The following is a 25518-nucleotide window of genomic DNA, read 5'->3' on the forward strand; positions in this document are numbered from 1 at the left end:
CTCACTGCAATCTCTGCCCCCTGGATTCAAGCAATTCTCCTGGCTCAACCTCCTGGCTCAACCTCCTGAGTAGCTGGGATTACAAGGATGCGCCACCACGGCCAGCTAAATTTTTTGTATTTTTAATAGAGAAGGAGTTTCACCATATTGGCCAGGTTGGTCTCAAACTCCTGACCTCAAGTGATCTAGAGTGCTGGGATTACAGGCATGAGCCACTGCGCCCAGCTTTTCTTTTCTTTCTTTCTTTCTTTTTTTTTTTAATAAGGGTAGTCAAGTGGAGCAGTGGGAATAGGGAAGAAACAAAGAAATCCGTAACTGTTTGTGATCAATTGGAAACACCATTGCACTTGGACCAGCTATCTTCTTTTCAAATATCAACCTAGGAGCAGAATAATTGGCACAGAAACTATTGTCAAAATTAATTTGAGTACGTACTGGCTGATTGCTCTCCAGAATGGCTGCACTAATCTATACTACCACCAGGGTCCCTCTATACTTCATTTTGGCTAACACTTAGCATTACCCAGCTTTCTAACTTTTGCCAATCTAATGGTATAATAATGTGATATATCCATGTTGTTTCTGTAAGCAGCTTTATTGAACTGACATACAATAAACTGCAAAGGGTACAATCTGATGAGTTTTGACATTTGCATACACCTGTGAAAACTATCTTTACAATAAAGATTATGAGCGTATCCATCATCCCCCAAAGCTTCCTCAAGCTCCTTTGATTGTTCTTGGGCTTTTCTGTTTTTTGTATTTTTGTTGAGACTGAGTCTAGCTCGGTCGCTCAGGCTAGAGTGCAGTGGTGCTATCTCAGCTTACCACTGCCTCCCAGGCTTAAGTGAGTCTACTGCCTCCGCCTTTTGAGTAGCTGGGATTACAGGCACCTGTCACCATGCCGGGCTAATTTTTGTATTTTTAGTAGAGATGGGGTTTCACCATGTTGGCCAGGCTGGTCTCGAACTCCTGACCTCAAGTGATCTCCTTGCCTCAGCCTCCCAAAGTGCTGAGATTACAGGCATGAACCATTGCACCCAGGCCCTCATCTCCCTTAGAGTCTGAGCTTTTCCATCTGCAAAGTGCAGCTTAGTTATGCGGATGTATGATGTTAGCTTACCTTGGGCCCTGGCACACAGAAAGCACTGGGGAAATGGAGCTCATATTACTGTAAACATACAGCTGGGTAGTTAAGTATATAGGCCCTAAAGCCAGACTGCCTGGGTTCAAACCTTATTCACTTCCTTACAAGTTATTCAAAGTCTCTGTGAACCAAATTCTCTATCTGTAAAATGGTAATGATTATATGGTACCTACCTCAAAGGGTTGTTAGGATTAAAAAAGTTAATAACTGTAAAAATATTTTTCTTCATTTTCATAAGTAATTGAATGATTTTTGCCATATTTTTTGAAATTTTGAAAGGATTCATTAGCACCTTCTCTGACATGTAGGAATTTGGAACTCCCACTTGGGAGCTTCTGAATTAAGGGTAGTTTCTCAGTGGTCTCCTTGCAGATTTGGTACGGTAAGCTCTCTGTTCTGATTAAAGCAGTACTGGCAATTCTTGGAGTCACCACAAGAGGGAACAGAAATTTAGTCTTGTGGTTTGTGAGGATGATTCAATTATATTTCTGATATACCCACTTGGAAATAACAATTTGATATCTGAGCAGCCAGCCCTTTATATGCTACATGTGGGACTTACGCAAGTGACTCAGTGTTAGTGTTTTGACGATCCTGAGTCTCTGCGGTTGAGCACTATAACACACATACAAACAAAAGGACTTTCATCCTTTGGGGTATAACCTGTTTACAAGTAGCAGAAGTACTAAAATAATAATAATGGCAACATTTATTAAGCGAACACATGTTGGGCGCTATTCTGTTTCTCATTAATCTATCCTATTATGGTAGGTATTCTTTTTTTTTTTTTTTTTTTTTTTGAGATGGAGGCTTATCTTGCTGTGTCATCAGAGCTCTGTCGCCACTGCTCTGGAGTGCAGTGGCACGATCTCGGCTCACTGCAACCTCCCTCTCCCAGGTTCAAGCGATTCTCCTGCCTCAGCCTCCTGAGTAGCTGGGATTACAGGCGTGCATCACCACGCCCAGCTAACTTTTTTATATTTTTTAGTAGACACAGGGTTTCACCATGTTGGCCAGGATGGTCTCCATCTCTTGACCTTGTGATCTGCCCCCCTCAGCCTCCCAATGTGCTGGGATTACAGGCATGAGCCATCATACCCAGCTGTGGTAGGTATTCTTATTATCTTATTTCCTCACTTTAAAGGTAAAAATATTGGGGTCTAGGCTGGGCATGGTGGCTCACACCTGTAATCCCAGCACTTTGGGAGGCCAAGGTGGGCAGATCACGAGGTCAAGAGATCGAGACCATCCTGGCCAACATAGTGAAACCCTGTCTCTACTAAAAATACAAAAATTAGCTGGGCATGGTGATGCGTGCCTGTAGTCCCAGCTACTCAGGAGGCTATGGCAGGAGAATTGCTTGAACCCGGGAGGTGGAGGTTGCAGTGAGCCGAGATCGTGCCACTGCACTCCAGCCTGGTGCCTGGCGATGGAGCAAGACTCTGTCTCAAAAAAAATACTGGGGTCTAGAGGTAAGAAAACTTGCCAAAGATCAGTGGTCATTAGAACGACTTATAGTTAATGAAAGATAATTTCAGAGGAGAAAAAAGAGACTATTTTAATGAAGGTTTCTTTTTTTGACGCAGTCTTGCTCTCAAAAAACAAGTCTTGCTCTCATAAATACATGTACTTTACTCTTAGAGAGTTTGTATAAATAAATAGCTTTTGCAAAAGCACCTGACAAGTTCTGACATATAGTAGGAAGTAAGGAGACACTTAGTTGGATGCCTGGGGAACCTTGGAAGCAGAGCCTGAAACAGGATTGCTCAGTAAGAGATGTTTATTTGTTTGTTGTTTGTTTGGAGACAGAGTCTCTCCATCACCCAGGCTGGAATGCGGTAGCATAATCACGATTCTGCAGTTAGCCTTGACTCCCAGGTCAATTGATCCTCCTGCCTCAGCCACCCGAGTCTGGGACTATAGGCATGTGCCACCACACCCGGCTAATTTTCTTAATTTTTGTAGAGCTGAAATCTCACTGTGTTGCCCGAGCAGGTCTTAAACTTCTGGGCTCAAGCAATCCTCACCTTGGCCTCTCAAAGTGCTGGGATTACGGGCATGAGCCACTGTGCCCAGCCTTTTCTTTTTTTTGTGGGGAGGGGAGGAGACAGAGTCTTAAGGAAATGCTCCAAGGAGAAGTCAGTAGGGCATAGGAGAAGTTGTCCTGGGAAGGGAAAAAGCAAAAAGCCAAGCAAAGGTGAGATTTCAGGCAGTCCTAGAGAGAGTAGTTTAATCCCTAAAGAAATTTAATACCTGAGAGAGCTCAGGAGTATAAATTCCACCCAGAGGCAAGAATGCTGGTCTTTCAGACTCCCGCATCTAATCAGTCATTTGCTAGAGACCAGGGAATAGGGAAAAATCAAAACCATTCTAGTAACTTGAGGACCTTCCTCTTTTGAAATGTCTCAGGAGCTGGTCATTGGAAGCAAAAACAAACAGAAGCCAAGGAAGGGTCAGGAGGAACTGGTAGGAGATCTGAGAGGATCTGGGCAGAGCAACAGTACACAGACAGGGTCATGGTTTTCTCCTCTCAGAAAAACTGGGCTCAGATTCTTGCTTTGCCACTTACCAGCTGTTTGCTGTTTCCCTTTCTTCATCCATAAAATGGTCACAGTAATTAATACCTGCTCTTACTTCCTCACATGATCAAAAAAGATCAAATGGAACAATGCAGTGAAAACTCTGGAAGTTAAAATGCTAGGCTGGACGTTGTGGCTCATGCCTGTAAACCCAGTACTTTGGGAGGCCAAGGCAGGTGAATTGCTTGATCCCAGGGGTTCCAGACCAGCCTGGGCAACATGGCAAAACCCCATCTTTACTAAAAATACAAAAATTAGCCAAGTATAGTGGTGGGTGCCTGTAGTCCTAGCTACTCAGGAGGCTGAGGTAGGAGAATTATCTGAGCCCAAGAGGTCAAGGCTGTAGTGAGCTATGATTGTGCCACTGCACTCCAGCCTGGGTGACAGAGTGAGACCCTGACTCAAAAATAAGTAAATTAATTAAATTTAAAAAAACAAACAAGAAAAAAAGTTAAAATGCTGGATAAATTTGACATGATTTGTTCCACAAATGTTTACTAAGCACCTACTATAAACCAGGCACAGTTCTAGGTGCTGAAATGCACAACCTAGGAAATTCATAAGCTATTAAGGAGCTTTTATTCTAGTGAGGGAGAGAGATAATAGAAAATTACATACCCTTGGGATAAGTGATGTCATTAAAATATGTTGAGGGAGGGGAGCCAGTGGCAGAAAAGAGGATATGACCAGTTCTACCAAGGAGCAGAGAATCAGGAGAGGTTTCCAGAGGAGCTGACGTCTAGCTACCCAAAAGATGGACATGGGTTTGTCATGTATATATGGCCAGAAAGGACATTTCTGGCAGGGACACAGCACAAGCAAAATCAAAGAGGTATAAAATAGCCTGATAAATCAGGAACTTAAATTTAACCCAGAGGCCTTCAATGCCAGGACTAGGATCTTGAACTTAATCCTGTAAGAAAGTGAGAGTCACTGAATGATTCTGAGCTGGGCAATGGCTTGACCAATTTTGCATTGGAAAATGATTACTCTGACTGGCAGTGTTGTGAACAATGCCCTGGAGAAAGGAAGACCAGATCGGAGACAATTAGAGTGGGTAGACAATGAAGAGCCCAGGGAAGCATTCATAATGACTCAGATTACTGAGTTGAGAATGAGCCTTTTAACAGGATTATAAATCTTATTATTTTGCGAAGAGTGAGGGAAAATTAAAGTTTTCATATTTTCCCTATTAATCCCGAGGAAGAAACCAGGGATATGGGTAAGACTGGGGAGAACCAGCCGGGCACAGTGGCTAATGCCTGTAATCCCAGTACTTTGGGAGGCCGAGGCGGGTGGACTACCTGAGGTTAGGAGTTCAAGGTCACCCTGGCCAACATGTGAAAACCCCATCTCTACTAAAAATACAAAAAAATCAGCAGGGCATGGTGGCACATGCCTGTAGCTACTCAGGAGGCTGAGGCAGGAAAATCGCTTGAACCTGGGGCAGAGCTTGTAGTGAGCTGAGATCGCACCACTGCACTGAAGCCTGGATAACAGAGTGAGATTCTGTCTCAAGCAAAACAAACAAACAAAGATTGAGAGAACCCATAGACAAAATAAAATATTAATAATAAATCAGGGCAAGGAGCTGTGGCTCACACCTGTAATCTCAGTACTTTGGGAGGCTGAGGTGGGCAGATCACCTGAGGTAGGGAGTTCAAGACCAGCCTGGCCAACATGGCGAAATCCCATCTCTACTAAAAATACAAAAATTAGCCAGGTGTGGTGGCACACACCTGTAATCCCAGATACTTGGGATGCTGAGGCAGGAGAATTGCTTGAACCCAGGAGGCAGAGGTTGCAGTGAGCTGAGATGGAGCCATTGCACTACAGCCTGGGAAAAAGAGTAAGTCTCAAAATAATAAATAAATAAATAAATCAGGCCATGCACAGTGGTTCATGCCTGTATTCCCAGTACTTTGGGAGGCTGAAGCAGAAGGATCACTTGAGCCCAGGAGGTTGAGACCAGCCTGGGCAACACAGGGAGACACTATCTCTACAAAAATCATAAAAAGTGGCCGGGTGCTGTGGTTCACGCCTGTTATCCTAGCACTTTGGGAGACCAAGGTGGGTGGATCACCTGAGGTCAGGAGTTTAAGACCAGCCTGGCCATCATGGTGAAACCCCATCTTAAAAAAAAAAAGTAAAAAAAAAATTATAAAAAGTAGCTGAGCGTAGTGGTGTAGACCCAGCTACTTGGGAGGCTGAGATCAGAGGATCACTTGAGTCTGGGAGGTCGAGTCTGCAGTGAGCCATGATCGCACCACTGCACTCCAGCATGGGCAACAGAGTAAACCCTGTTTCAAAAAATTTTTTTAATAAAAATAAAAATTAGCTGGGTGTGGTGGTGCACATCTGTGGTCCCAGCTACTTGGAAGGCTGAGGTGGGAGGATCACTTGACTTTAGGAGTTTGAGGCTGCAGTGAGCCATGATGGTGCCTCTGTACTCCAGCTTGGGCAACAGAGAGAACCCTATCTCAAAAAAATTAAATAAATACAAAGTGAGGGCGGGTGCAGTGGCTCACACCTGTAATCCTAGCACTTTAGGAGGTTTAGGTGGGCGGATCACCTGAGATCAAGAGTTTGAGACCAGCCTGGCCAACATAGTGAAATCCCGTAAAAATACAAAAATTAGCGTGGAATTGTGGCACACGCCTATAATCCCAGCTACTCAGGAGGCTGAGGCAGGAGAATCATTTGATCCCTGGACGCAGAGATTACAGTGAGCTGAGATTGCACCACTGGGCAACAGAGTGACACTCCATCTCTAAAGAAAAGAAAGAAAGAGAGATCTTTTTTAAAAAAATTTTTTAAAGGAATCTTTTTGTTTTTCCTGTGGGAAGGTTTTCTGAAGAAACCATCTTCAGTGTTACAGCTCTTTTAGAATTTGTCTAAGAGACAAATTCATCAGTGAACACTGGAAAACCTGATAGACAAATTCTAAAAGAGGTGTAACACTGAAAATTTCAACTATACCAATACCCATAATCAACTGATGGACATCTGGGAGCTAAGCTTTCCAGCATTTTACTTCCTCTGTCCGGTTCTCTGCTGTTGTTTCTCTTCCGAACAGCAGATGGCAGGATAATCCCACAACAGGTGGTCATGATTTAATTTAATTCCAAGGAGAAGAAAATTGTTTCTTTTCCCACATGTATTCTTTCCAAAGACAAACAGCACACAGGGCATCTGCCTCTTTACTGGAAATAAGATATGTAAGAAGGTAGCTTTTCAGCAAAGAATATCAAGGTAGCTAACATAAATTCTGAGCCTTAGGTTATTACACTGTGCAAAAACAAGTTTCTCAGAAAGGAGCAAATGGAGGTTGAAAGCCAACTGTTAAAATTCCACATATTCTAGGTTTCCTCAGTTAATAATCATAAAAAGTTTATGGCCAGAAAGTCACAGAGGCCCTTCTGTTGTAATTGTTAGGGTTTCGAGTCAGTGGGAACACCCTTCTCACCCAGGGGATTTTAAAAGCCAATCCCACCCCCTCCCCACAATCCTTTCCTCTAACACTCATTTCCCATCCCCTCACAAAATTACCAGGGTAATTGACTCTTAGATGAGATGAGTTTGACTTTCAACCCTGATTTTGTAACAGAAGTTCTTTTGGTGAGGTTCTTTGTTTGAAAATGCACAATAAAAATGGCTTTAGAATGACTTCAGAGGACTCTTTCTTTTTCTGGTGCCAATAACAGATTCCAAAGCAGCTATTATTCGAGGTGGGTGATAGGATCCCTTGAGACTGTTTAAGTATCAGTTTTCAAAGTGCTTAGGAACCTGAAATGTCCGTATGGTATATTTGCAGGTGCATAATTGGCCAAGTGCTCCAGGGGTTATAAAGATTGCCTTCCTGTAGTTGGAATAGACAGATTTAGCCTGTTACTGAAATTGAAGGCTGCAATGTCGATAACAAATCTGATTCTAACTCTCCTGTGTCACTTCAGCCCAAAGGTGCCTTTGTCTCCCAGGAGAAAGAGGTTAGAGGTAAGTGAATGGCCCTTAACCAGAGCCATGTAGAAAACATTGCTAAGGAAGACTTCTGTCCTGAGAGTGGAGGTTTAGGGCTGTTGTGTATGAAGCAAATTTGCTTTGTTCACAGCCAATCTGACTGAATGCAAGTATTGCTGAGGTGACTGGAGCTGAGGAGCAGCAAACTGCTTTAAAAGCAGCTTTCAGTGGGAAACTTTAGGCATACAATGACTTTATTTTTGTTAAACATAATTCTCCAACCTTGCTTTTTTTATTGCACTCACCAAAATAAATCTGAATAAACTTAAAAGGCTGCCTTGAAGTCAGTAGGAAAATGGATATTGTCTCTCCCGAAAGTGTTTGAATGGTAGTACATAATCCTAGCTACATCCAGATAAGAATACACCTCCGCCTGTAGAAAGCTTTCCTGGAACGGAGTATCACCAAGAGTATTCACTTTGGGGCTTGATGGTTCCAGCCTGTCTTACTAAATCTTCTAAAGAAATAGTTTGCCTGCTCTTTCAGTCTTCCATTTGTAGTTAATACTTATGTCTATTTAGTGGTGTTCTGAACTCCTTTTATTTCTCAAGGCCCCTGGCATTTGATGATACCTGTGCAGCAGGAGCTTTCAGCATACCAAGCACAGGGTGGTGCTTAGTGGAGAAGGGGCCAGGAGAGAGGAAAAAATCCTAGGCTTTTCCCTAAGTTACTTAACTTGGGAAACCAGTGGGCCCATTTTAAGATTAAATGTTTCTTTAAAATACTAGGATCTTCAGTTATGAAGATATGGGCGAAACTGCTTCCCCCAGACAAACCTGAGGTGGGGCATGTAGGTGTCACATTCAAATCAAAAAGGTGCCTCTCAACAGGAAAGATTTAATCAGCTCTCCTTCCCAGGATCAGCTGCCAGGTTTGAACATTTACTTGTCTGTGTTCCAGGCAGGAGACACTGCTAATTATGGGAGCAATTCCCATGACTACAGAGAACTGTCTGAGCTGGGAGTCAAAGCTCTGATCAAGAGGGCACTGAGAAGAAAAAAGCCCCCAACATTCTCAGAGAAAATTCTGGAGCTGACAAGATACATGCCTTCTCTGCAGAAATGCCTCCTATATCTGGCATTGAAGATCTAGGAACATCCTTCCCTTCACCTTCCTAACATGTATTAAGAATTCCTTTGACAAATAGAATTTTCAAAGCAGTTTATTTCATTCAAACACTACCTGATAAGTTTGTTTTGGAAAAAACAAAAACAAAATGAAGACTTTACTAAGAGTGATTCTCACAAATGATGGTACCTGAAAAGAGGCAAACAAATCAGGGAGGCCAAAATGGCACAAGCATTTGGAATCTGTTGCCTCATCCTTGGCAGAGACACCACCGGATCCTTTCTGCTCTATGTAAAGTAAGCTGTGGCAAAGTTTACTTTTCTTGTGGCACAAAATCTAGACTCACAGTGAGCTTCTTCAACATTAGCTTCAATTTATATTCTGCCTCTCTTCTTTGTCCATTATTCAGGGCACCTGCTCCCTGTCCCTCCCCCACTCCTCCAGCTGTCTGTCTGTCTCATTTGTGTCAATTAGGAATTCAATACTGCTTGATTTAATTGAATGACTTTCCCGGTACAGAATCCCAACTACAGACAGGGCATCAACCATCACTCCCATTGCCCAGAATAAAAACTCTAAAAGGTCAAAAGCATGTAAGGATGCCTTAGAAAAGAGCAAGAAATTCTTGCTAGCTTTGCCAGTGAGCCCAAGAAAGATGGCAAGACTGGGTTTCCTGACACGCAGTTATGTATTTGGTGGCCTATCAAGAGTCAGCATTGCATCCAAGATCATTTGAGTCTACTCCATTTAGTAAAGATTTTCAAAGAGGATCTTAAGGCTAAGAAACCAACCAGAAAAAATAAAGTTTTATACCACTTCCTAGTTTATAACGTGCTTTCCCATCCTTGGAAGAATAACTTTGTCTTTCTGTTAATTCAGTCATTGAATACATAGGTCCTGTTCTTTAGTCAACTGCCTCTATCCACCTACTATGTACCAGGCAGTGTTACCGGAGGTGAAAACAGTGTTCTTTTTTTTTTTTGAGACAGTCTCACTCTGTCGCCAGGTGCCAGTCTGGAGTGCAGTGGCACAATCTTGGCTCACTGCAACCTCTGCCTCCCGGGTTCAAGCAATTCTCCTGCCTCAGCCTCCTGAGTAGCTGGGACTACAGGCTCACACCACCACAGCCAGCTAATTTTTGTATTTTCAGTAGAGATGTGGTTTCACCATGTTGGCCAGGATGGTCTTGATCTCTTGACCTCATGATCCGCCTGCCTCGGCCTCCCAAAGTGCTGGGATTACAGTCTTGAGCCACGGCGCCTGGCCGAAAACAGCGTTCTAAGAACAGAAAATAAAATCAAGTTCTTATTCTCATGGGACTTACATTCCTATGGGAAGCATCAAAAAAATAAATAAGTAAACCTACGGTGTATTAAATGGTAATGAGGGTATTGAGAATCATAAAGCAGTGTTAAGGGAGACAGAAATTATAGTTTCAGCAAGTTTTTTAGTTTATAAAGGGTAGGCAGAAAGAACTCAGTGAAGAGGTGATTTTGAGCTGAGACATAAGAGAGAGAACAAGCCATACAAATATGAGGGAGAAGCATGCCAGGCAGAAGATACAGCAAATGCACAGGTCCTGACACAGGAGTTTCCTTGTTGAAGGAGACCAGTGTAGCTAAATAGAATAAGCCAAGGAAAGATGTAAGAGAGGTCAGGAAAGTGTCAGTGGAGGGGACAGACTTGTAAGACCTTGTAAATCTTTGTAGGGTCTTTTGTTTTGTTTTGTTTTGTTTTGTTTTGTTTTGTTTTGTTTTGTTTTGTTTTAGACAGATTCTCACTCTGTCACCCAGGCTGGAGCGCAGTGGCACGATCTTGGCTCACTGCAACCTCCACCTCTCTGGTCAAGCAATTCTCCTGCCTCAGCCTCCTGAGTAGCTGGGATCACAGGTGTGCACCACCACTCCCAGCTAACTTTTGTATTTTTAGTTGAGACAGGGTTTCACCATGTTGACCAGGCTAATCTTGAACTCCTGGGCTCAAGTCATCCTCCTGCCTTGGCCTCCCAAAATATTGAGATTACAGGTGTGAGTCACAGTGCCTGACCTCTCTGGGTTCTTTTTATTCTGAGTGAGGTGAGAAGCCACTGGAGGGTTTTTAATAGGGGAAAGACATGATACGACATACTTTTTTTTTTTTTTACAACAGGGTCATCAAGGCTGGAGTATAGTGGCACAGTCATAGCTCACTGCAGCCTTAAACTCCTGGGCTCAAGTGATCCTCCTGCCTCAGCCTCCTAAGTAGCTAGGACTACAGGTATGAACAACCACGCCCAACTAATTTTTAAATTTTTTTTGAGAGACCGGGTTTCACTATGTTGCCCAGACTGGCCTCAAACCCCTGGCCTCAAGCAATCCTCCTGCCTTGGCCTCCCAAAACACTGGGGTTACAGGCACAGGCCACCACACTCAGCCTTTAAAAAAATTATGGATACATATAGTTGTAAATGTGATGTATGTTTTAAAAGGATTATTATGGCTGCTATGTAGAAAATAGAAGATAGGGATGCAAAAGCTGAAGCAGGGAGACCAGTGAGGAGGCAATTGTGGGAATCAAAGCAAGAAATAATGGTGGCTTGGCTCAGGGTGGTAGCAGTGCAAGTGGTAACAAGCAGTCATATTTTGGAGGTATAGGTCCCAGGATCTGCTGATGGATATGACGAGGAATATATAAGAAATAGAGAGGAATTAAGAATATTGTGAAGCTTTTGGCCCAAGCAACAACTAGATAATCTATCGGAAAGAACAGAGTCCTTGAACCAGAGGCTATGAGACTAAATCTCAATTCCATGGTTTCTGGATTGTGTAATCTTGGGCAAGTCACTGAACCTCTCTGAGCATCAGTTTCTTCATCAGTGAGAAACATTTTGAAATACTGTGGCTCTAGGATTTTCTCAATTCTCTCTTTGTTAACATATCATTCTCTAGTGGCTTACCACTGTGTTTAGAATAAAATACAAACTCCTTTGAGGTCCAAGAAAGCCCTGTATGGACTGGCCTCACCTACCTCTCCAACCTGCCCGCCACATTGATCTTCTGTTTGTGTTCAGCTGGTAAGTAATAGAACCTGGTAAATTTCTTTTCTTTTTCTTTTCCTTCCTTCTTTCCCTCTTTCCTTCCTTCCTTCCTTCCTCTTTCTTTTTTTTTCAGGATCTTGCTCTGTCACTAAGGCTGAAGTGCAGAAGTGAGATCAGAGATCATGTCACAGGTCACTGCAGGCTTGACCTCCCACCCTCAAGCAATCCTCCCACCTCAGCCTCTTGAATTACTGGGACTATAGGCAGGCACAAACTACCACACTCGGCTAATTTTTTTTTTTTTAATTGTAGGCTGGGCACAGTGGTTCACACCTGTAATCCCAGCACTTCTGGAGGCTGAAGAAGGCAAATCACTTAAGGCAAGGAGTTTGAGGCCAGCCTGGCCAACATGGTGAAATCCCATATCTACTAAATATACAAAATATTAGCTGGGTGTGGTGGTGTGCACCCATAGCTCCAGCTACTCTGCAGGCTAAGGTAGGAGACTCACTTGAACCCAAGAGGTGGAGGTTGCAGTGAGCTGAGATTGTTCCATAGCAGTCCAGTCTGAGTGACAGAGCGAGACTATATATATACATATACATATACATACACACACACACACACACACACACACACACATACACATATATATGTTTAACGTATAAAGAGACTGGGGAGTCTCCTTATGTTGCCCAGTTGAATTCCTGGGCTCAAGCAATCCTCCCAACTTGGCTGTCGAAAGTGCTGGGATTATAGGCATGAGCCACCAAACCCAGCCAGAATTTGATAACCTTCCATTTTAAGAACTATCACTGGCTAGGCACAGTGGCTCACACCTGTAATCCCAGCACTTTGGGAGGCTGAGACGGGTGGATCACCAGAGGTCAAGAGTTCAAGACCAGTCTGGCCAACATGGTGAAACCCCATGTCTATTAAAAATACAAAAATTAGGCAAGCGGACACGCCTGTAATTCCAGTTACTCAGGAGGCTGAGGCAGGAGAATCACCTGAACCCAGGAGGTGGAGGTTGCAGCAAGCTGTGATGGCACCACTGCACTCCAGCCTAGATGAAAAAAAAAAAAAAACAACAACTATCACATACTCTCTTCTCTCTGCCTGGAATGGCCCTCACCCTGGTGCCTTCTCATCCTGCAAGAAATTTTACTTCCTCAGAGTGGCCTTTCCTGACCATCAATCTTGAAGTAGCTTCCTTCCATTATTTTCTCTTTCAGGATTTGTTCTTTTTATTTAGAAAAGTTCATCACAATTTATAATTCTGTTTACCTGTTTATTGTCTGTTTCTTCCTTTAGACTGTAAGTTCCATGAAAGCAGGGAACACCAAGTGTATATCCAATAAGGCTCTTATTGGTATTCTCTTGCTGTTTTTTTTTTTTTTTTCCTAAACTCCCAAGCTGGAGTACAGTGTTGTGATCACAGCTCACTGTAGCCTCAACCTCCTGGGCTCAAGCAATCCTCCCACCTCAGCCTCCTGAGTAGCTGGAACTACAGGCACATACCACATCTGGCTAATTTTTTTTTTAACTTTTATTTAGGTTCAGGGGTACATGTGCAGGTTTGCTATACAGGTAAATTCATGTCACAGAGGTTTGTTGTATATTGTTTTATCACCCCAGTACTAAGCCTAGTACACATCAGTTATTTTTTCTGCTCCTCTCTCTCCTCCCACCCTCCACTCTTAGGTAGACCCCAGTGTCTATTGTTCCCTCTTTGTTTCCATGTGTTCTCATCATTTAGCTCCCACTTATGAGGGAGAATGTGCTCCATTAGTTTTCTGTTCCTATGTTAGTTTGCTAAGGATAATGGCCTCCAGCTCCATCCGTAGGACATAATCTCATTCCTGCAAAGGACATAATCTCATTCTTTATTATGGTTGTGTAGTATTCATTGGTGAATATGCACCACATTTTCATTATCCAGTCTACCATTGATGGGCATTTAGTTGATTCCATGTGTTTGCTATTGTGAAGCGTGCTGCAATGAACATAGGTGTGCATGTGTCCAAAGGTGGAATGATTTATATTCCTTTGGGTATATACCGAGTAATGGGACAAATGGTAGTTCTGTTTTTAGCTCTTTGAGGAACTGCCACACTGCTTTCCACAATGGTTGAATGGTTGAACTGATTTGCACTCCCACCAACAGTGTATAAGCATTCCCTTTTCTGTGTAGCCTCACTGGCATCTGTTATTTTTTGACTTAAAAAAAAATTTTTTTTGAGATGGAATCTCACTCTGTTAAGCAGGCTGGAATGCAGTGGCATGATCTTGGCTCACTGCAACCTCTGCCTCCTGGGTTGAAGCAATTCTTCTGCCTCAGTCTCCCGAGTAATTGGGACTACAGGAGTGTACCAGAATTCCTGGCTTTTTTTTTTTTTTTTTTTTGCATTTTAGGTTTTGTGGTACATGTGAAGAACATGCAAGATTGTTCCACAGGTATACACATGGCAGTGTGATTTGCCCACCTGGCTAATTTGTAATTTTGTATTTTGTAGAGACAGGGTCTATGTTTTCCAGGCTGGTCTTGAACTCCTGGGCTCAAGTGACTGTCCTGCCTGAGCCTCCCAAAGTGCTGGGATTAGAGGAATGAGCCACAATGCCTGGTCTGGTATTTTTTTACTTTAAAAAAAAAAAACCCTCAAAACTAATTTTCTCTGCATTTACTCAATTCAGTATTATATTTCACCGCTGAGCAGAAATACTTCTCCCAAATCAGAAAAGCCCTGAATCTTCTTCTTTTATGTACACTATATTGGGTTTAATGTATATGTACAATACTAACATGAATTTCTATTTCTATTTTTTGTACTCACTTTTCCAGGCTATGCTTATCTTTAGAGTCAGGTGACAAAAGAATAGGGTCTAACTTTCAGATCATCTAAGTATCCTCAGTCTTATCCATCCAAAGTTCTTGTATAGGCAAAGGGAGTGGGGAGGGCATTCAAAGAAAGGAAACAGAGTCATCAAAGGCATGCAACATGTTGTGTGGGGGATGACTAAGAAACACACACATGGTCTTTGGTGTTTGCAGTATAGGTGGCAAAGGTCAGGTTGGCTAGAGAATGTCTAATAAGTTATAAATGTTTCCTCCTCCTCTATTTTCTGAAAGAATTTGTGTAAGATTGGTCTTAGTTTACCAGTAAAATCATCTGGGCCTACAGCTTGCTTTAGGGAAGATTCTTGATACCAAATTCAATTTCTTTAACAGATATAGGACAACTCTGATTTTCTGTTTCATCTTGTGTCAGTTTTAGTAAGTTGTGTCAGATAAGAAAGGTCGTCAATGCTAGACTGGATCTTATTTTCCTGAAATGAACTATACTTTGGAGCCATTAAATGTGTTTATGGGCCAGACATGGTGGCTTATGCCTATAACCCCAGCACTTTGAGAGGCTGAGGTGGGCAAATCAGGAGGTCAGGAGTTTGAGACCAGCCTGGCCAACAAGGTGAAACCCCATCTCTACTAAAAATACAAAAATTAGCCAGATGTGGTGGAGGGCATCTGTAGTCCCAGCTTCTCTGGAGGCTGAGGCAGGAGAATCACTTGAACCTGGGAGGCAGAGGTTGTAGTGAGCTGAGATCACACCACTGCACTCCAGCCTGGGTGATAGAGCGAGACTCCATAAAAGAGAAGAGAAGAGAAGAGGAGAGGAAAGAAACGTGTTTATGAAGAATGTTCAATAAGGATTCTGGGCTGGGCAAGGTGGTTCATACCTGTGATCCAGCTTTGGAGGATCGAGGCAGGAGGATTACTTGAGCCCAGGAGCTTAAGGCTGCAGTGAACTAGGACCATATCACTACACTTGCACTCCAGCCTGTGCAACAGAGTGAAACACTGTCTCTAAGAAAAAAAAAAAAAGAGAGAGAGAGAGAGAAGGATTTGGGAAAGAGGTCAGGAAAAAGGAAAAACAAGAGAGACAGAAGTGAGAGAACCAAGATAGTAGACTTTTATAGAAATGTGAGGAATAAGTAACAAGAGTGCAATAATTTAAAAAAGAACCAAATTTAAGAACTACAACCAGTTCTTTATCTCCTTTTGCCACTAATTCAGGCATTCATAAATGAAATATTGTACTGCTTCTCAGCATCTACTCTGCCCAAGGTGGAAAGCATTCCTTGTACCAGAGCCCAGTGGTAGAAAGGGATAACATTTCTGTTGTGAGTTAGACTTCCAGCCTTTAAGACCTATGCCTTAGAAACTGGTGCCACCTGTCTATCATTTTGGTTTTAAGTTTAATTTTACAACTAGCTTTTCCAATACACTGTTGATATATATATATATATATATATATATATATATATATGACTATATATATATATATATATATGACTATATATATATATACATATGACTATATATATATATGACAATATATATATATACATATGACAATATATATATATATGACTATATATATATATATATATATATATATGACAGATGTGGTTTCACAGGGCATCTAGAGGTTGCTTAAAATGGGTAAGTAAATACTGTGGTGTAGTTGTTTTCCTAATCTGGCAACTGAAAAGGTAACTATGATAGAAGAGACATGGGATTTAAAGTCAAAAGACCTGAGTTTTAACACTTGGCTGAATCACCTTTTTCAGCTGTGTGGCCTGAGGCAAAACAATCCCTCTGAGACACAGCATTCTCATGTATAAACTGAGCATAATACTAGTTGTGTGTATTTCACATTGTCATTCTGAGAACCAAATTAGAAAAACTTTCCATTAAAAAAAAAAAAAAAATAGCTGAGGCTGGGCAGGGTGGCTCACGCCTGTAATTCCAGCACTTTAGGAGGCTGAGGCAGGTGGATCATGAGGTCAGAAGTTTGAGACCAGCCTGACCAACATGGTGAAACCCCATCTCTACTAAAAATACAAAAATTATCTGGACCTAGTGGTGCGTGTCTGTAATCCTAGCTACTCACGAGGCTGAGGCAGAAGAATCAGTTGATACGGGTAGGTGGAGGTTGCAGTGAGCCAAGATTGCACCACTGCACCCACTAGCCTGGGCGACAGAGCGAGTCTCCATCTCAAAATAATAATAATAATAATAATAATAATAATAATAATAAACCAGATAGCTGGAGATGGTGAGTCAAGCCTGTAATCCCAGCACTTTGGGAGGCCGAGGTGGGCAGGTCACCTGAGGTCGGGAGTTCAAGACCAGCCTGAGCAACATGGAGAAACCCTGTCTCTACTAAAAATATGAAAAATTAGCCTTGCGTGGTGGTGCCTGCCTATAATGCCAGCTACTCTGGAGGCTGAGGCAGGAGAATCGGTTGAATCCAGGAGGCGGAGGTTTCAGTGAGCTGAGATTGCACCATTGCACTCCAGCCTGGGCAACAAGAGTGAACCTCCGGTCCCACCCCCCTGCAAAAAAAAATCCAATGTCTAATTTTTCTTGTGATTGTTTTTTTCGTTGAAGTAATTAACAGAAATGAGACGCTTTCATGTGAAAATCACAATGAATTTTTTTTTTCTTTTCTCCTGGATAGACTCTATTCCTCAACATTACTGTGGTAGTACTACTTGGCTTTCAAAAAAAATAAAATAAAATTGGCTGGGCACAGTGACTTACTCCTGTAATCCCAGCACTTTGGGAGGCTAAAGCAGGTGGATCGCCTGAGCTCATGGGTTTGAGACCACCCTAGGCAACACGGTGAAACCCCATCTCTACTAAAATACAAAAAATTAGCTGGGTATGGTGGCCTGTGCCTATAGTCCCAGCTACTCTGGGGGTTGATTCATGAGAATAGCTTAAGTCCTGGAGGTAGAGGTTGTAGTGAGCCAAGACTGCACCACTACACTTCAGCTTGGGCAACAGAATGAGACTCCATCTCAACAAAAAGAGAAAAAGAAAATTTATTTTTTTTTTTTTTAATTTTTTTTTTTGAGACGGAGTTTCACTCTTGTTACCCAGGCTGGAGTGCAATGGCGCAATCTCGGCTCACCGCAACCTCCGCCTCCTGGGTTCAGGCAATTCTCCTGCCTCAGCCTCCCGAGTAGCTGGGACTACAGGCACACGCCACCATGCCCAGCTAATTTTTTGTAATTTTAGTAGAGACAGGGTTTCACCATGTTGGCCAGGCTGGTCTTGACCTCCTGACCTCAGGTGGTCTGCCCACCTTGGCCTCCCAAAGTGCTGGGATTACCAGCGTAAGCCACTGCATCCAGCCAAAATTTACTTTTTGATATGAAATTTTCAACTAAGACTTATGGTACTTTATATTTTTGATGACTGAGTAGCTTTCAAAGGGGAAATTATTATGCATTTAGTGATGGTACTAGAATTAGATTCAGATTAACAAATTATAAATCTTAACCTAGGATCTGAGAGCTCTTAAACCAGTTAGGAATTTTGTTTTCTCAGATATGTGCATGGCTTCTTGGCTTCCTCACCCTCTTCAAGTCTTTACTACAGTGTCACCTTCTCAGTGAGATCTTCCCTGCCCATTCAATTTAAAATTTAAACCCTCCCCCAACACTCATTTCCATTCTCTGCTTATTTCTCCTCCACAGCACTTATCATTTAACATATATCATTATTTTGTTTATATATATATCTCTCTCTCTCATCACCCCTTCACCACCTCTCCCATAATGTAACCTCCATGAATTTTGTTCATAGTTTTATCTCTAGCATATAGGACAATACTTGAAACATAATAGGCACTCAATATTTGCTGAACAAATATAAAGAACACTCATGAGTTTTCTCTTTGAATATAATAGCATAAGAATATTGAAAATCCGTGATACAGTATTTTAGCAAAACAGTGATGGGACTTTGCAACCCAGATGATTCATCTAACAACACTCAGAGCAGACCAGCATGTCCACACGTAAACTGAAAGGGTCCTATTTGCTCAGCTCTCAGAATAATGGAAACTTTTTTAGTCACTGTTCATTTTACTTAGAATTGTAAACTATAGGAAGAAGCAGAGTGGTGTCCAGGGGATCATCCTGTAAGAGAATGCTCTACCAAATCTCGGGCTCTGGGCAGTCTGCCTAACAAGTAAGGTTGGGGGTCATTAAGATAATCCTCTCCTCTCACTTCCATAGGATTCCCTTTAAAAACACAAGTACCCCAGGAGGGGAATCACAGCTTAATCCTTCATCATTTAACACTTGAGCTGGATTTAGAAATATGAGGTGAGGAGTAGACAGGAAGATTCATTTTACTAATTTTGTAATGCCTGGGGCTGAATTTGACCAGCTTTTTCCCACATCAAAGTCTCCTTCCCCCTAAATATTAATCCACAAACAAATGCTATAGACTGCAACTGATTGAGAATAGGAAACTGTTTTTAATCAGCTACAATTCTATCAACCTGTTCTACTCTGCAATTGTAATTACCAAGCCATCACAGACCTAGAGGAGATTCTGCTTCCAAACATAGCAAACCCATGCCACAGAGAGTAAACCAGATTATCTGCCTTTCAATTTGTGCCCTAAATTGTAGATTTGGTTGTAGAGTGCCTATCCATGAGGTCACATGTAATATAAATAAGTATATACTTTTATGTAGTCTACACCCAAATGTTTCTACTCAAGTTGAGTGTCTTCTATGGCAAGTGCTATGAGCAGTGATTCCCCAACTCCTATCAGGATATTAGTTAGGTACCTGAGTGCATGCAAAAAATACAGATTCTTACTCTGGTTTCTCTTCAGATCATACAAATCTTTTGCCTTTAAGATTTCCGTGAAGAGGAACAGTTATGAGTCTTTTTCCAATTTTGTGAGGCCTCGTTTTTCAAGAGGCTAAAAAAAAAAAAAATACAGATTCCTTAACCCATCTTAGTTCTAACAAAACAAAATCTCTGGGAGGATACAACCTCATCATCTATTTTTTAAACAAGCACCCAGTGATTATCATGAATGGCCAGCAAGGAACCCCTGTGAGGGATACCCAAGAAACACCTGACTCTAGGTACTTTATATGTTTCATTTGGAAAGTTAGACCTGAGATATGAAATAACTAAACATGATTTTCACCAGAGTGGTCAACAATTTGATATATTACATAATGCTATTGATGTGAAGACAGGAAGGGAGAAATTAGTGGTGGGGAAGACTGAGTAGAGGAAATAAAACCCTGGTGGGCCTCAAGGTTCAGATAGGATTTGAATAAAGGAGAGAAAAGCACGTGGAGGAAAATCAGAGGGAAATGAACAAAGGTTCAGAGGCAGTAACATAGGGGCATGTTCTTAGAACACTGTGTTTGGCCAAATTAGAATATACACTTTAATGAAGAGTTAGAAATAGTGACTGATAAGTAGGTTTGGAACAGAATATACAAGGTCTTGGAAGTGAGGCAAAAATCTTTAACGTGACTGAGATGGGAAAATGGGAAGTAAAATCAAAAAACCAACTGAGTAAATTACATTCTGAGTGGCAGAAAGGGCATGGGTTTTGGTACACACTTGAGTTAAGCCAGCTAGGCTTACACCTGTAATCCCAGCACTTTGGGAGGCTGAAGCAGGCAGATCACCTGAGGTTAGGAGTTTGAGACCAATCTGGCCAACATAGTGAAGCTCCATCTCTACCAAAAATACAAAAATTACCTGGGCATAGTGGTACACGCCTATAGTCCCAGCTGCCTGGGAAGCCGAGGTAGGAGAATCGCTTAAACCCTGGAGGTGGAGGTTGCAGTGAGCTGAGATTGTGCCACTGCACTCCAGCCTGGGCAACAGAGCAAGACCCTGTCTCTAAAAAAAAAAAAAGTTAAGCCTACCCCTTTTTCCTCTTAACTGAGGTACTCTCCAGTAAGGGAAAACTTATCAGAGGGACCTGTCATAGAATACCTGTTGTCTGTCTTCTGGGCCAAGTCTCAAGTACAAACCTCTTCAATCTCTGATACAAATTCCCTTTGCCTCTTCCTATTGAAATCAGTGGAAAAGTTTCCAGGGAAGCTGAAAGCTGCTTCACAACTTAGAGCAATACTTACTTCAAATGTTAGAAACCCATCTGGGTCTGCTTGTAACCTTAAAGTAGTTTTCTAAATCTTAAACATATATTGGCCTGGAAATTCCCCATAGCTCACAAAGCATTTACCTACACTGAATATGAAGGTTTTGCTTCCAATTCTCTTGATATAATAACTTGTGGGGCTGGGCACAGTACCTCGCCCTATAATCCCAGCACTTTGGGAGACAAAGATGATTGGATCACTTGAGGCTGCGTTTTTGAGACCAGCTTGGGCAATAGAGCAAGATCCTGTACCTCCCCACCCCTACCCCCAAACAAAGGGTGGGCACCGTGGCTCACGCCTGTAATCTCAGCACTTTGGGAGGCCAAGGCAGGAGGATCACTTGAGGCCACGAGTTCAATACCAGCCTAGACAACATAAGGAGACTCCCCCATCTGTACAAATAATTTAAAAATTAGCCCGGCATTGTGGTGTGCACCTGTGGTTCCAGCTACTCAAGGAGCTGAGGTGGGAGGATTGTCTGAGCCTGGGGGATTGAAGCTGCAGTGAGTTGTGACTCTAGCCTGGGAAACATAGACCCTGTCTCTAACCAAAAAAAAAAAAAAAAAGAAAGAAAGAAAGAAAAAGAAGGCCAGCCATGGTGGCTTATGCCTGTAATCCCAGTACTTTGGGAGGCTGAGGCGGGTGGATCACCTGAGGTCAGGAGTTCGAGATCAGGCTGGCCAACATGGTGAAACCCCATCTCTACTAAAAATACAAAAATTAGCCGGATGTGGTGGCAGGTGCCTGTAATCTCAGCCACTTGGGAGGCTGAGGCAGGAGAATCTCTTGAACCCAGGAGGTGGAGTTGCCATGAGCTGAGATCACGTCATTTCCCGCCTGGGCGACAGAAAAGACTCTATCTTAAAAAAATAAAATAAAATAAGAAGAAATTGTGAACTATGATCCTACAGAAAAACGTTTTGAAGATAGATGGGCACAGGAGGTATGGTATGTACCTAAGTAGTTAGGCTTTTTCCCTTTTTCTTCTGTTTCTTTGGTCACTCAACAAAAAGTTTCAGAAGTCAATGCTGAAGCCAGAAAGCCAAGCTTCTGGGTGATTGAGGATTTTCTGGTTTCAAATTAAACAGAAAACTAAATTAGCAAATTAATTGTTGAATGTATTTTCCTGGGCCCTTCATCAGCTGCTGCAGGACGAGTAACCAATGAAAGATGACTTCTGGCTGCCCTGGAGAGGGGGCAGGGTTCAGAATCAGGTTCTGCTAGCTACCAAGTGTCAGACATGTTAATTTCAAATTACTTTTGTATGGCTTGGTGTCAAAATGATTAAAGCATGAAGAAAAAAACAGAGCCAAAGGAGAAAGAAGGGAAATCGTTTACCTTGCATTTGGAGCAAGAACACTAGCAATTTCATTTCAGCTGGCTTTATCCCACAAGTTATAGAAATTCTAAGCTTTAGTTAGGCTCTTTGATGATCTCCTAAGATACAAGGGTTGTGTGGTGGTCATGGCACTCCGTTTCCTTTGTGCAATGTCACTATCTCTAAATGGCGGAGTATATATGTACGTATGTGTGTGTATATATATATATATATAAATAATAAACACTAATATGGTCACATTTTCTTCCCCTTTCCCCCCAATAAAACTTTATTCTGATAACACTGGACTCTATATGTCAGGAACTGTACTAAGTATACCTTACATTTAAAACATCAAATAATCCTTGTTTTATGCTATGCATTATTATTATTCCCATTTACAGGTGACAAAGCTGAGGCTTGGAGAGGTAAATCACTTGCTCTAGTCACTTAGCAGAGGCAGAGGTGGGATTCTAGTCTCAGATTTCTCTGGCTACAAAGCCTTACTGCTTCCTCTCAATTTTCCCTTTTAGATGTGAGGAACCAAGAATTTGAGTAAGTCTGATTGTTAAGACAACTTCACTGTTTTTTTTTTTTTTGAGACGGAGTTTCGCTCTTGTTACCCAGGCTGGAGTGCAATGGCGCGATCTCGGCTCACCGCAACCTCCGCCTCCTGGGTTCAGGCAATTCTCCTGCCTCAGCCTCCCGAGTAGCTGGGATTACAGGCACGCGCCACCATGCCCAGCTAATTTTTTGTATTTTTGGTAGAGACAGGGTTTCACCATGTTGACCAGGACGGTCTTGATCTCTTGACCTCGTGATCCACCCGCCTCGGCCTCCCAAAGTGCTGGGATTACAGGCTTGAGCCACCGCGCCCGGCCTTCACTGTTTCTTTTAACAGCCATGGGTGTCTTCTTTTTGTCTAAAGATGCTGCTGAGGTCAGCCTTATTTTCCATAAAATAGTAGTTTTTACAGAACCAGTTTCCCAGGGTGAACAGGTAAGCTCACTGGTTGGCTTGTCTTTGTCTCCCAGTACCCAGCTTTTCCAGTTGTTTTCATGGGGTTCATGACACTTTTTACTGAAGATGAGTCATCTCGTCTGATTTTTGTATGTGAAGTATAAGGCTGAGCGCAGTTGCTACTGCTTTTCAAACATCAACGCAAAGCTGCACTGCTTGAGTTCTCTCAGTCTGCCAGATTTGATTATTTTCCTCACCCTTCCTAAAGCCACTCACTTCTCATTATCTTATTGCTTTTTTATTTTTGATAGAGAGAGAGAGAGAGACTCACTCTGTTGCCCAGGCTGGAGTGTGGTGGCACAATCTTGGCTCACTGCAACCACCACCTCCTGGGTTCAAGAAATTCTTGGCCACTTCACATTACCTTTCTTTTTTTTTTGAGACACAGTCTCACTCTGTCCCCTAAGCTGGAGTGCAGTGGCACAATCTCAGCTCACTGCAACCCTGGTTGAAGTGATTCTCCTGCCTCAGCCTCTGGAGTAGCTGAGACTACAGGAGTGTGGTACCATGCCTGGCTAATTTTTTTATTTTTAGTAGAGACAGAGTTTCACTATGTTGTCTAGGCTAGTCTCCAACTCCTGACCTCACGATTTGTCTGCCTTGGCCTCCCAAAGTGCTTGGATTACAGGCATGAACCACTGTGCCTGGCCGCAATTCAATTTTTAAGATTCTAGTAATGCAGAAGTCACAATATTGCTCCCTGGACACTACTAAGTAAGTTTTAGGCACAAGAATATCCCAAGGATGCTGAGTGATACCAAAGCCACCATTCAGAATAATATTGATAATGTCAGCGAAGTGATTTATAAACACAAGATAAAATAACTGCCCACTGATACATTTTTATATATATATATATAATTTTTTTTTTTTTTTTTTTTTTTTTTTTGAGACAGAGACTTGTTCTGTTGCCAGGCTGGAGTGCAGTGGTATGATCTTGGCTCACTGCAACCTCCTCCTCCTGGGTTCAGGCGATTCTCCTGCCTCAGCCTCCAAGCAGCTGGGACTACAGATGGGTACCATCATGCCCAGCTAATCTTTGTATTTTTAGTAGAGATGAGGTTTCACCATGTTAGCCAGGATGGTCTCAATCTCTTGACCTCATGATCAAGGCCCCTCGTGGGGCCTCAGCCCCCAAAGTGCTAGGATTAAAGGTGTGAGCCACGTCAGGCTAAATTTAGAAATATTGAACCTTAGAACTTCAAGAATGTTATCAGCTGACTTTTGGAGAGTGCTGGGTGCTTTTCAACAACCTAATGAGGTAGGTTACATTATTTTCCCTCTCTTTCCAGTGTCCAGGTGAACCACAGAATAAGGATGAAAGGGCCAGGCATGGTGGCACCCTGCCTGCAATCCCAGCACTATGAGAGGCTAAGGTAGGTGGATCACGAGGTCAGGAGTTCAAGACCAGCCTGGCCAAGATGGTGAAATCTCATCTCTACTAAAAATACAAAATTAGCCAGGCTGAGGCAGAGAATTGTTTGAACCCAGAAAGTGGAGGCTGCTATAAGCCAAGACTGCATCACTGCACTCCAGCAGCCTGGGCAACAGAGCAAGACTCCAACTCAAAAAAAGAATATGGATGAAAGGCACCTTAAACATTATATAGGACAGTGACAAGGCATGCTTTGAATGCCTCCACTGAGTGCTGTGCAGCTTACCACATTCTAAGGCAGCCTATTTCATATTTACATTACTTCTTCCATATTCTGAGCTAAAAGTTTCTGAAGTTCCTGTCTCTCAGTTCTGGAGCCTTGGGGCCTCCCAGGACAAGTCTAATTCCTTTGTAATTAATAGTCCATCAGGTGTTTCAAGATGGTTTTTGATCAATCATGAATTCTTAACTCTTCTTCAAAAGCCAGAGTTTATGAAGTTCTCTCACCATCTCAGTTGGTCATTCTATTACATCCTTCTAAAAGAGAATGTTTTCCATGTTCCAGGTGCTATATTTCTATCAACCCAGGCTAAAATTTGAATTTCTCTTTTTTTCTTTTGGCCCCATCTTCTAATACCATCACTTATTTGAAGAAAACCACCAACCTGACTCCCCACCACCTCCCCTTGCCATGCACTTGATTTTCATGTTTATGCTCCTTTTCTAGTTGTCATAACACACCCACACATATCTCTTTTGCATGACCTTGATCCTCATTCTTTGCAGTGTGAGGTACTGATCTCTCCATGTGCACATGTTACACTTATTTTCTCTCAGCTTCCTTCCATCACCTTCTCTCATCCCATTTCACCTCCTGGTTTCTACCTTTCCAACATCAGAGAATCCAAGTCAGAAAAACTGTCTTACTTCTTTATAATGTAAGGTAGGCGTGTACTGAAACATTTCTGTCTTTTCTGAG

General features: G+C 42.4%; 1 non-coding gene and 2 pseudogenes across 1 annotated transcript; 2 read left to right on the forward strand and 1 right to left on the reverse strand.

Moving 5' to 3' along the window:
- The first annotated feature begins 6593 nt into the window (after nt 1-6593).
- LOC118143448 (U7 small nuclear RNA) lies at nt 6594-6632 on the forward strand (annotated as a pseudogene).
- On the reverse strand, nt 6624-6689 carry LOC118143449 (U7 small nuclear RNA; annotated as a pseudogene).
- Nucleotides 6690-19506: 12817 nt separating this feature from the next.
- On the forward strand, nt 19507-19618 carry LOC118143316 (U5 spliceosomal RNA). The gene has a single exon (XR_004727543.1). It is a non-coding gene; the product is annotated as a U5 spliceosomal RNA (small nuclear RNA).
- The last annotated feature ends 5900 nt before the right edge of the window (nt 19619-25518 follow it).

Source organism: Callithrix jacchus, chromosome 7 (assembly GCF_049354715.1).
Source record: "Callithrix jacchus isolate 240 chromosome 7, calJac240_pri, whole genome shotgun sequence".
NCBI lineage: Eukaryota > Metazoa > Chordata > Mammalia > Primates > Cebidae > Callithrix > Callithrix jacchus.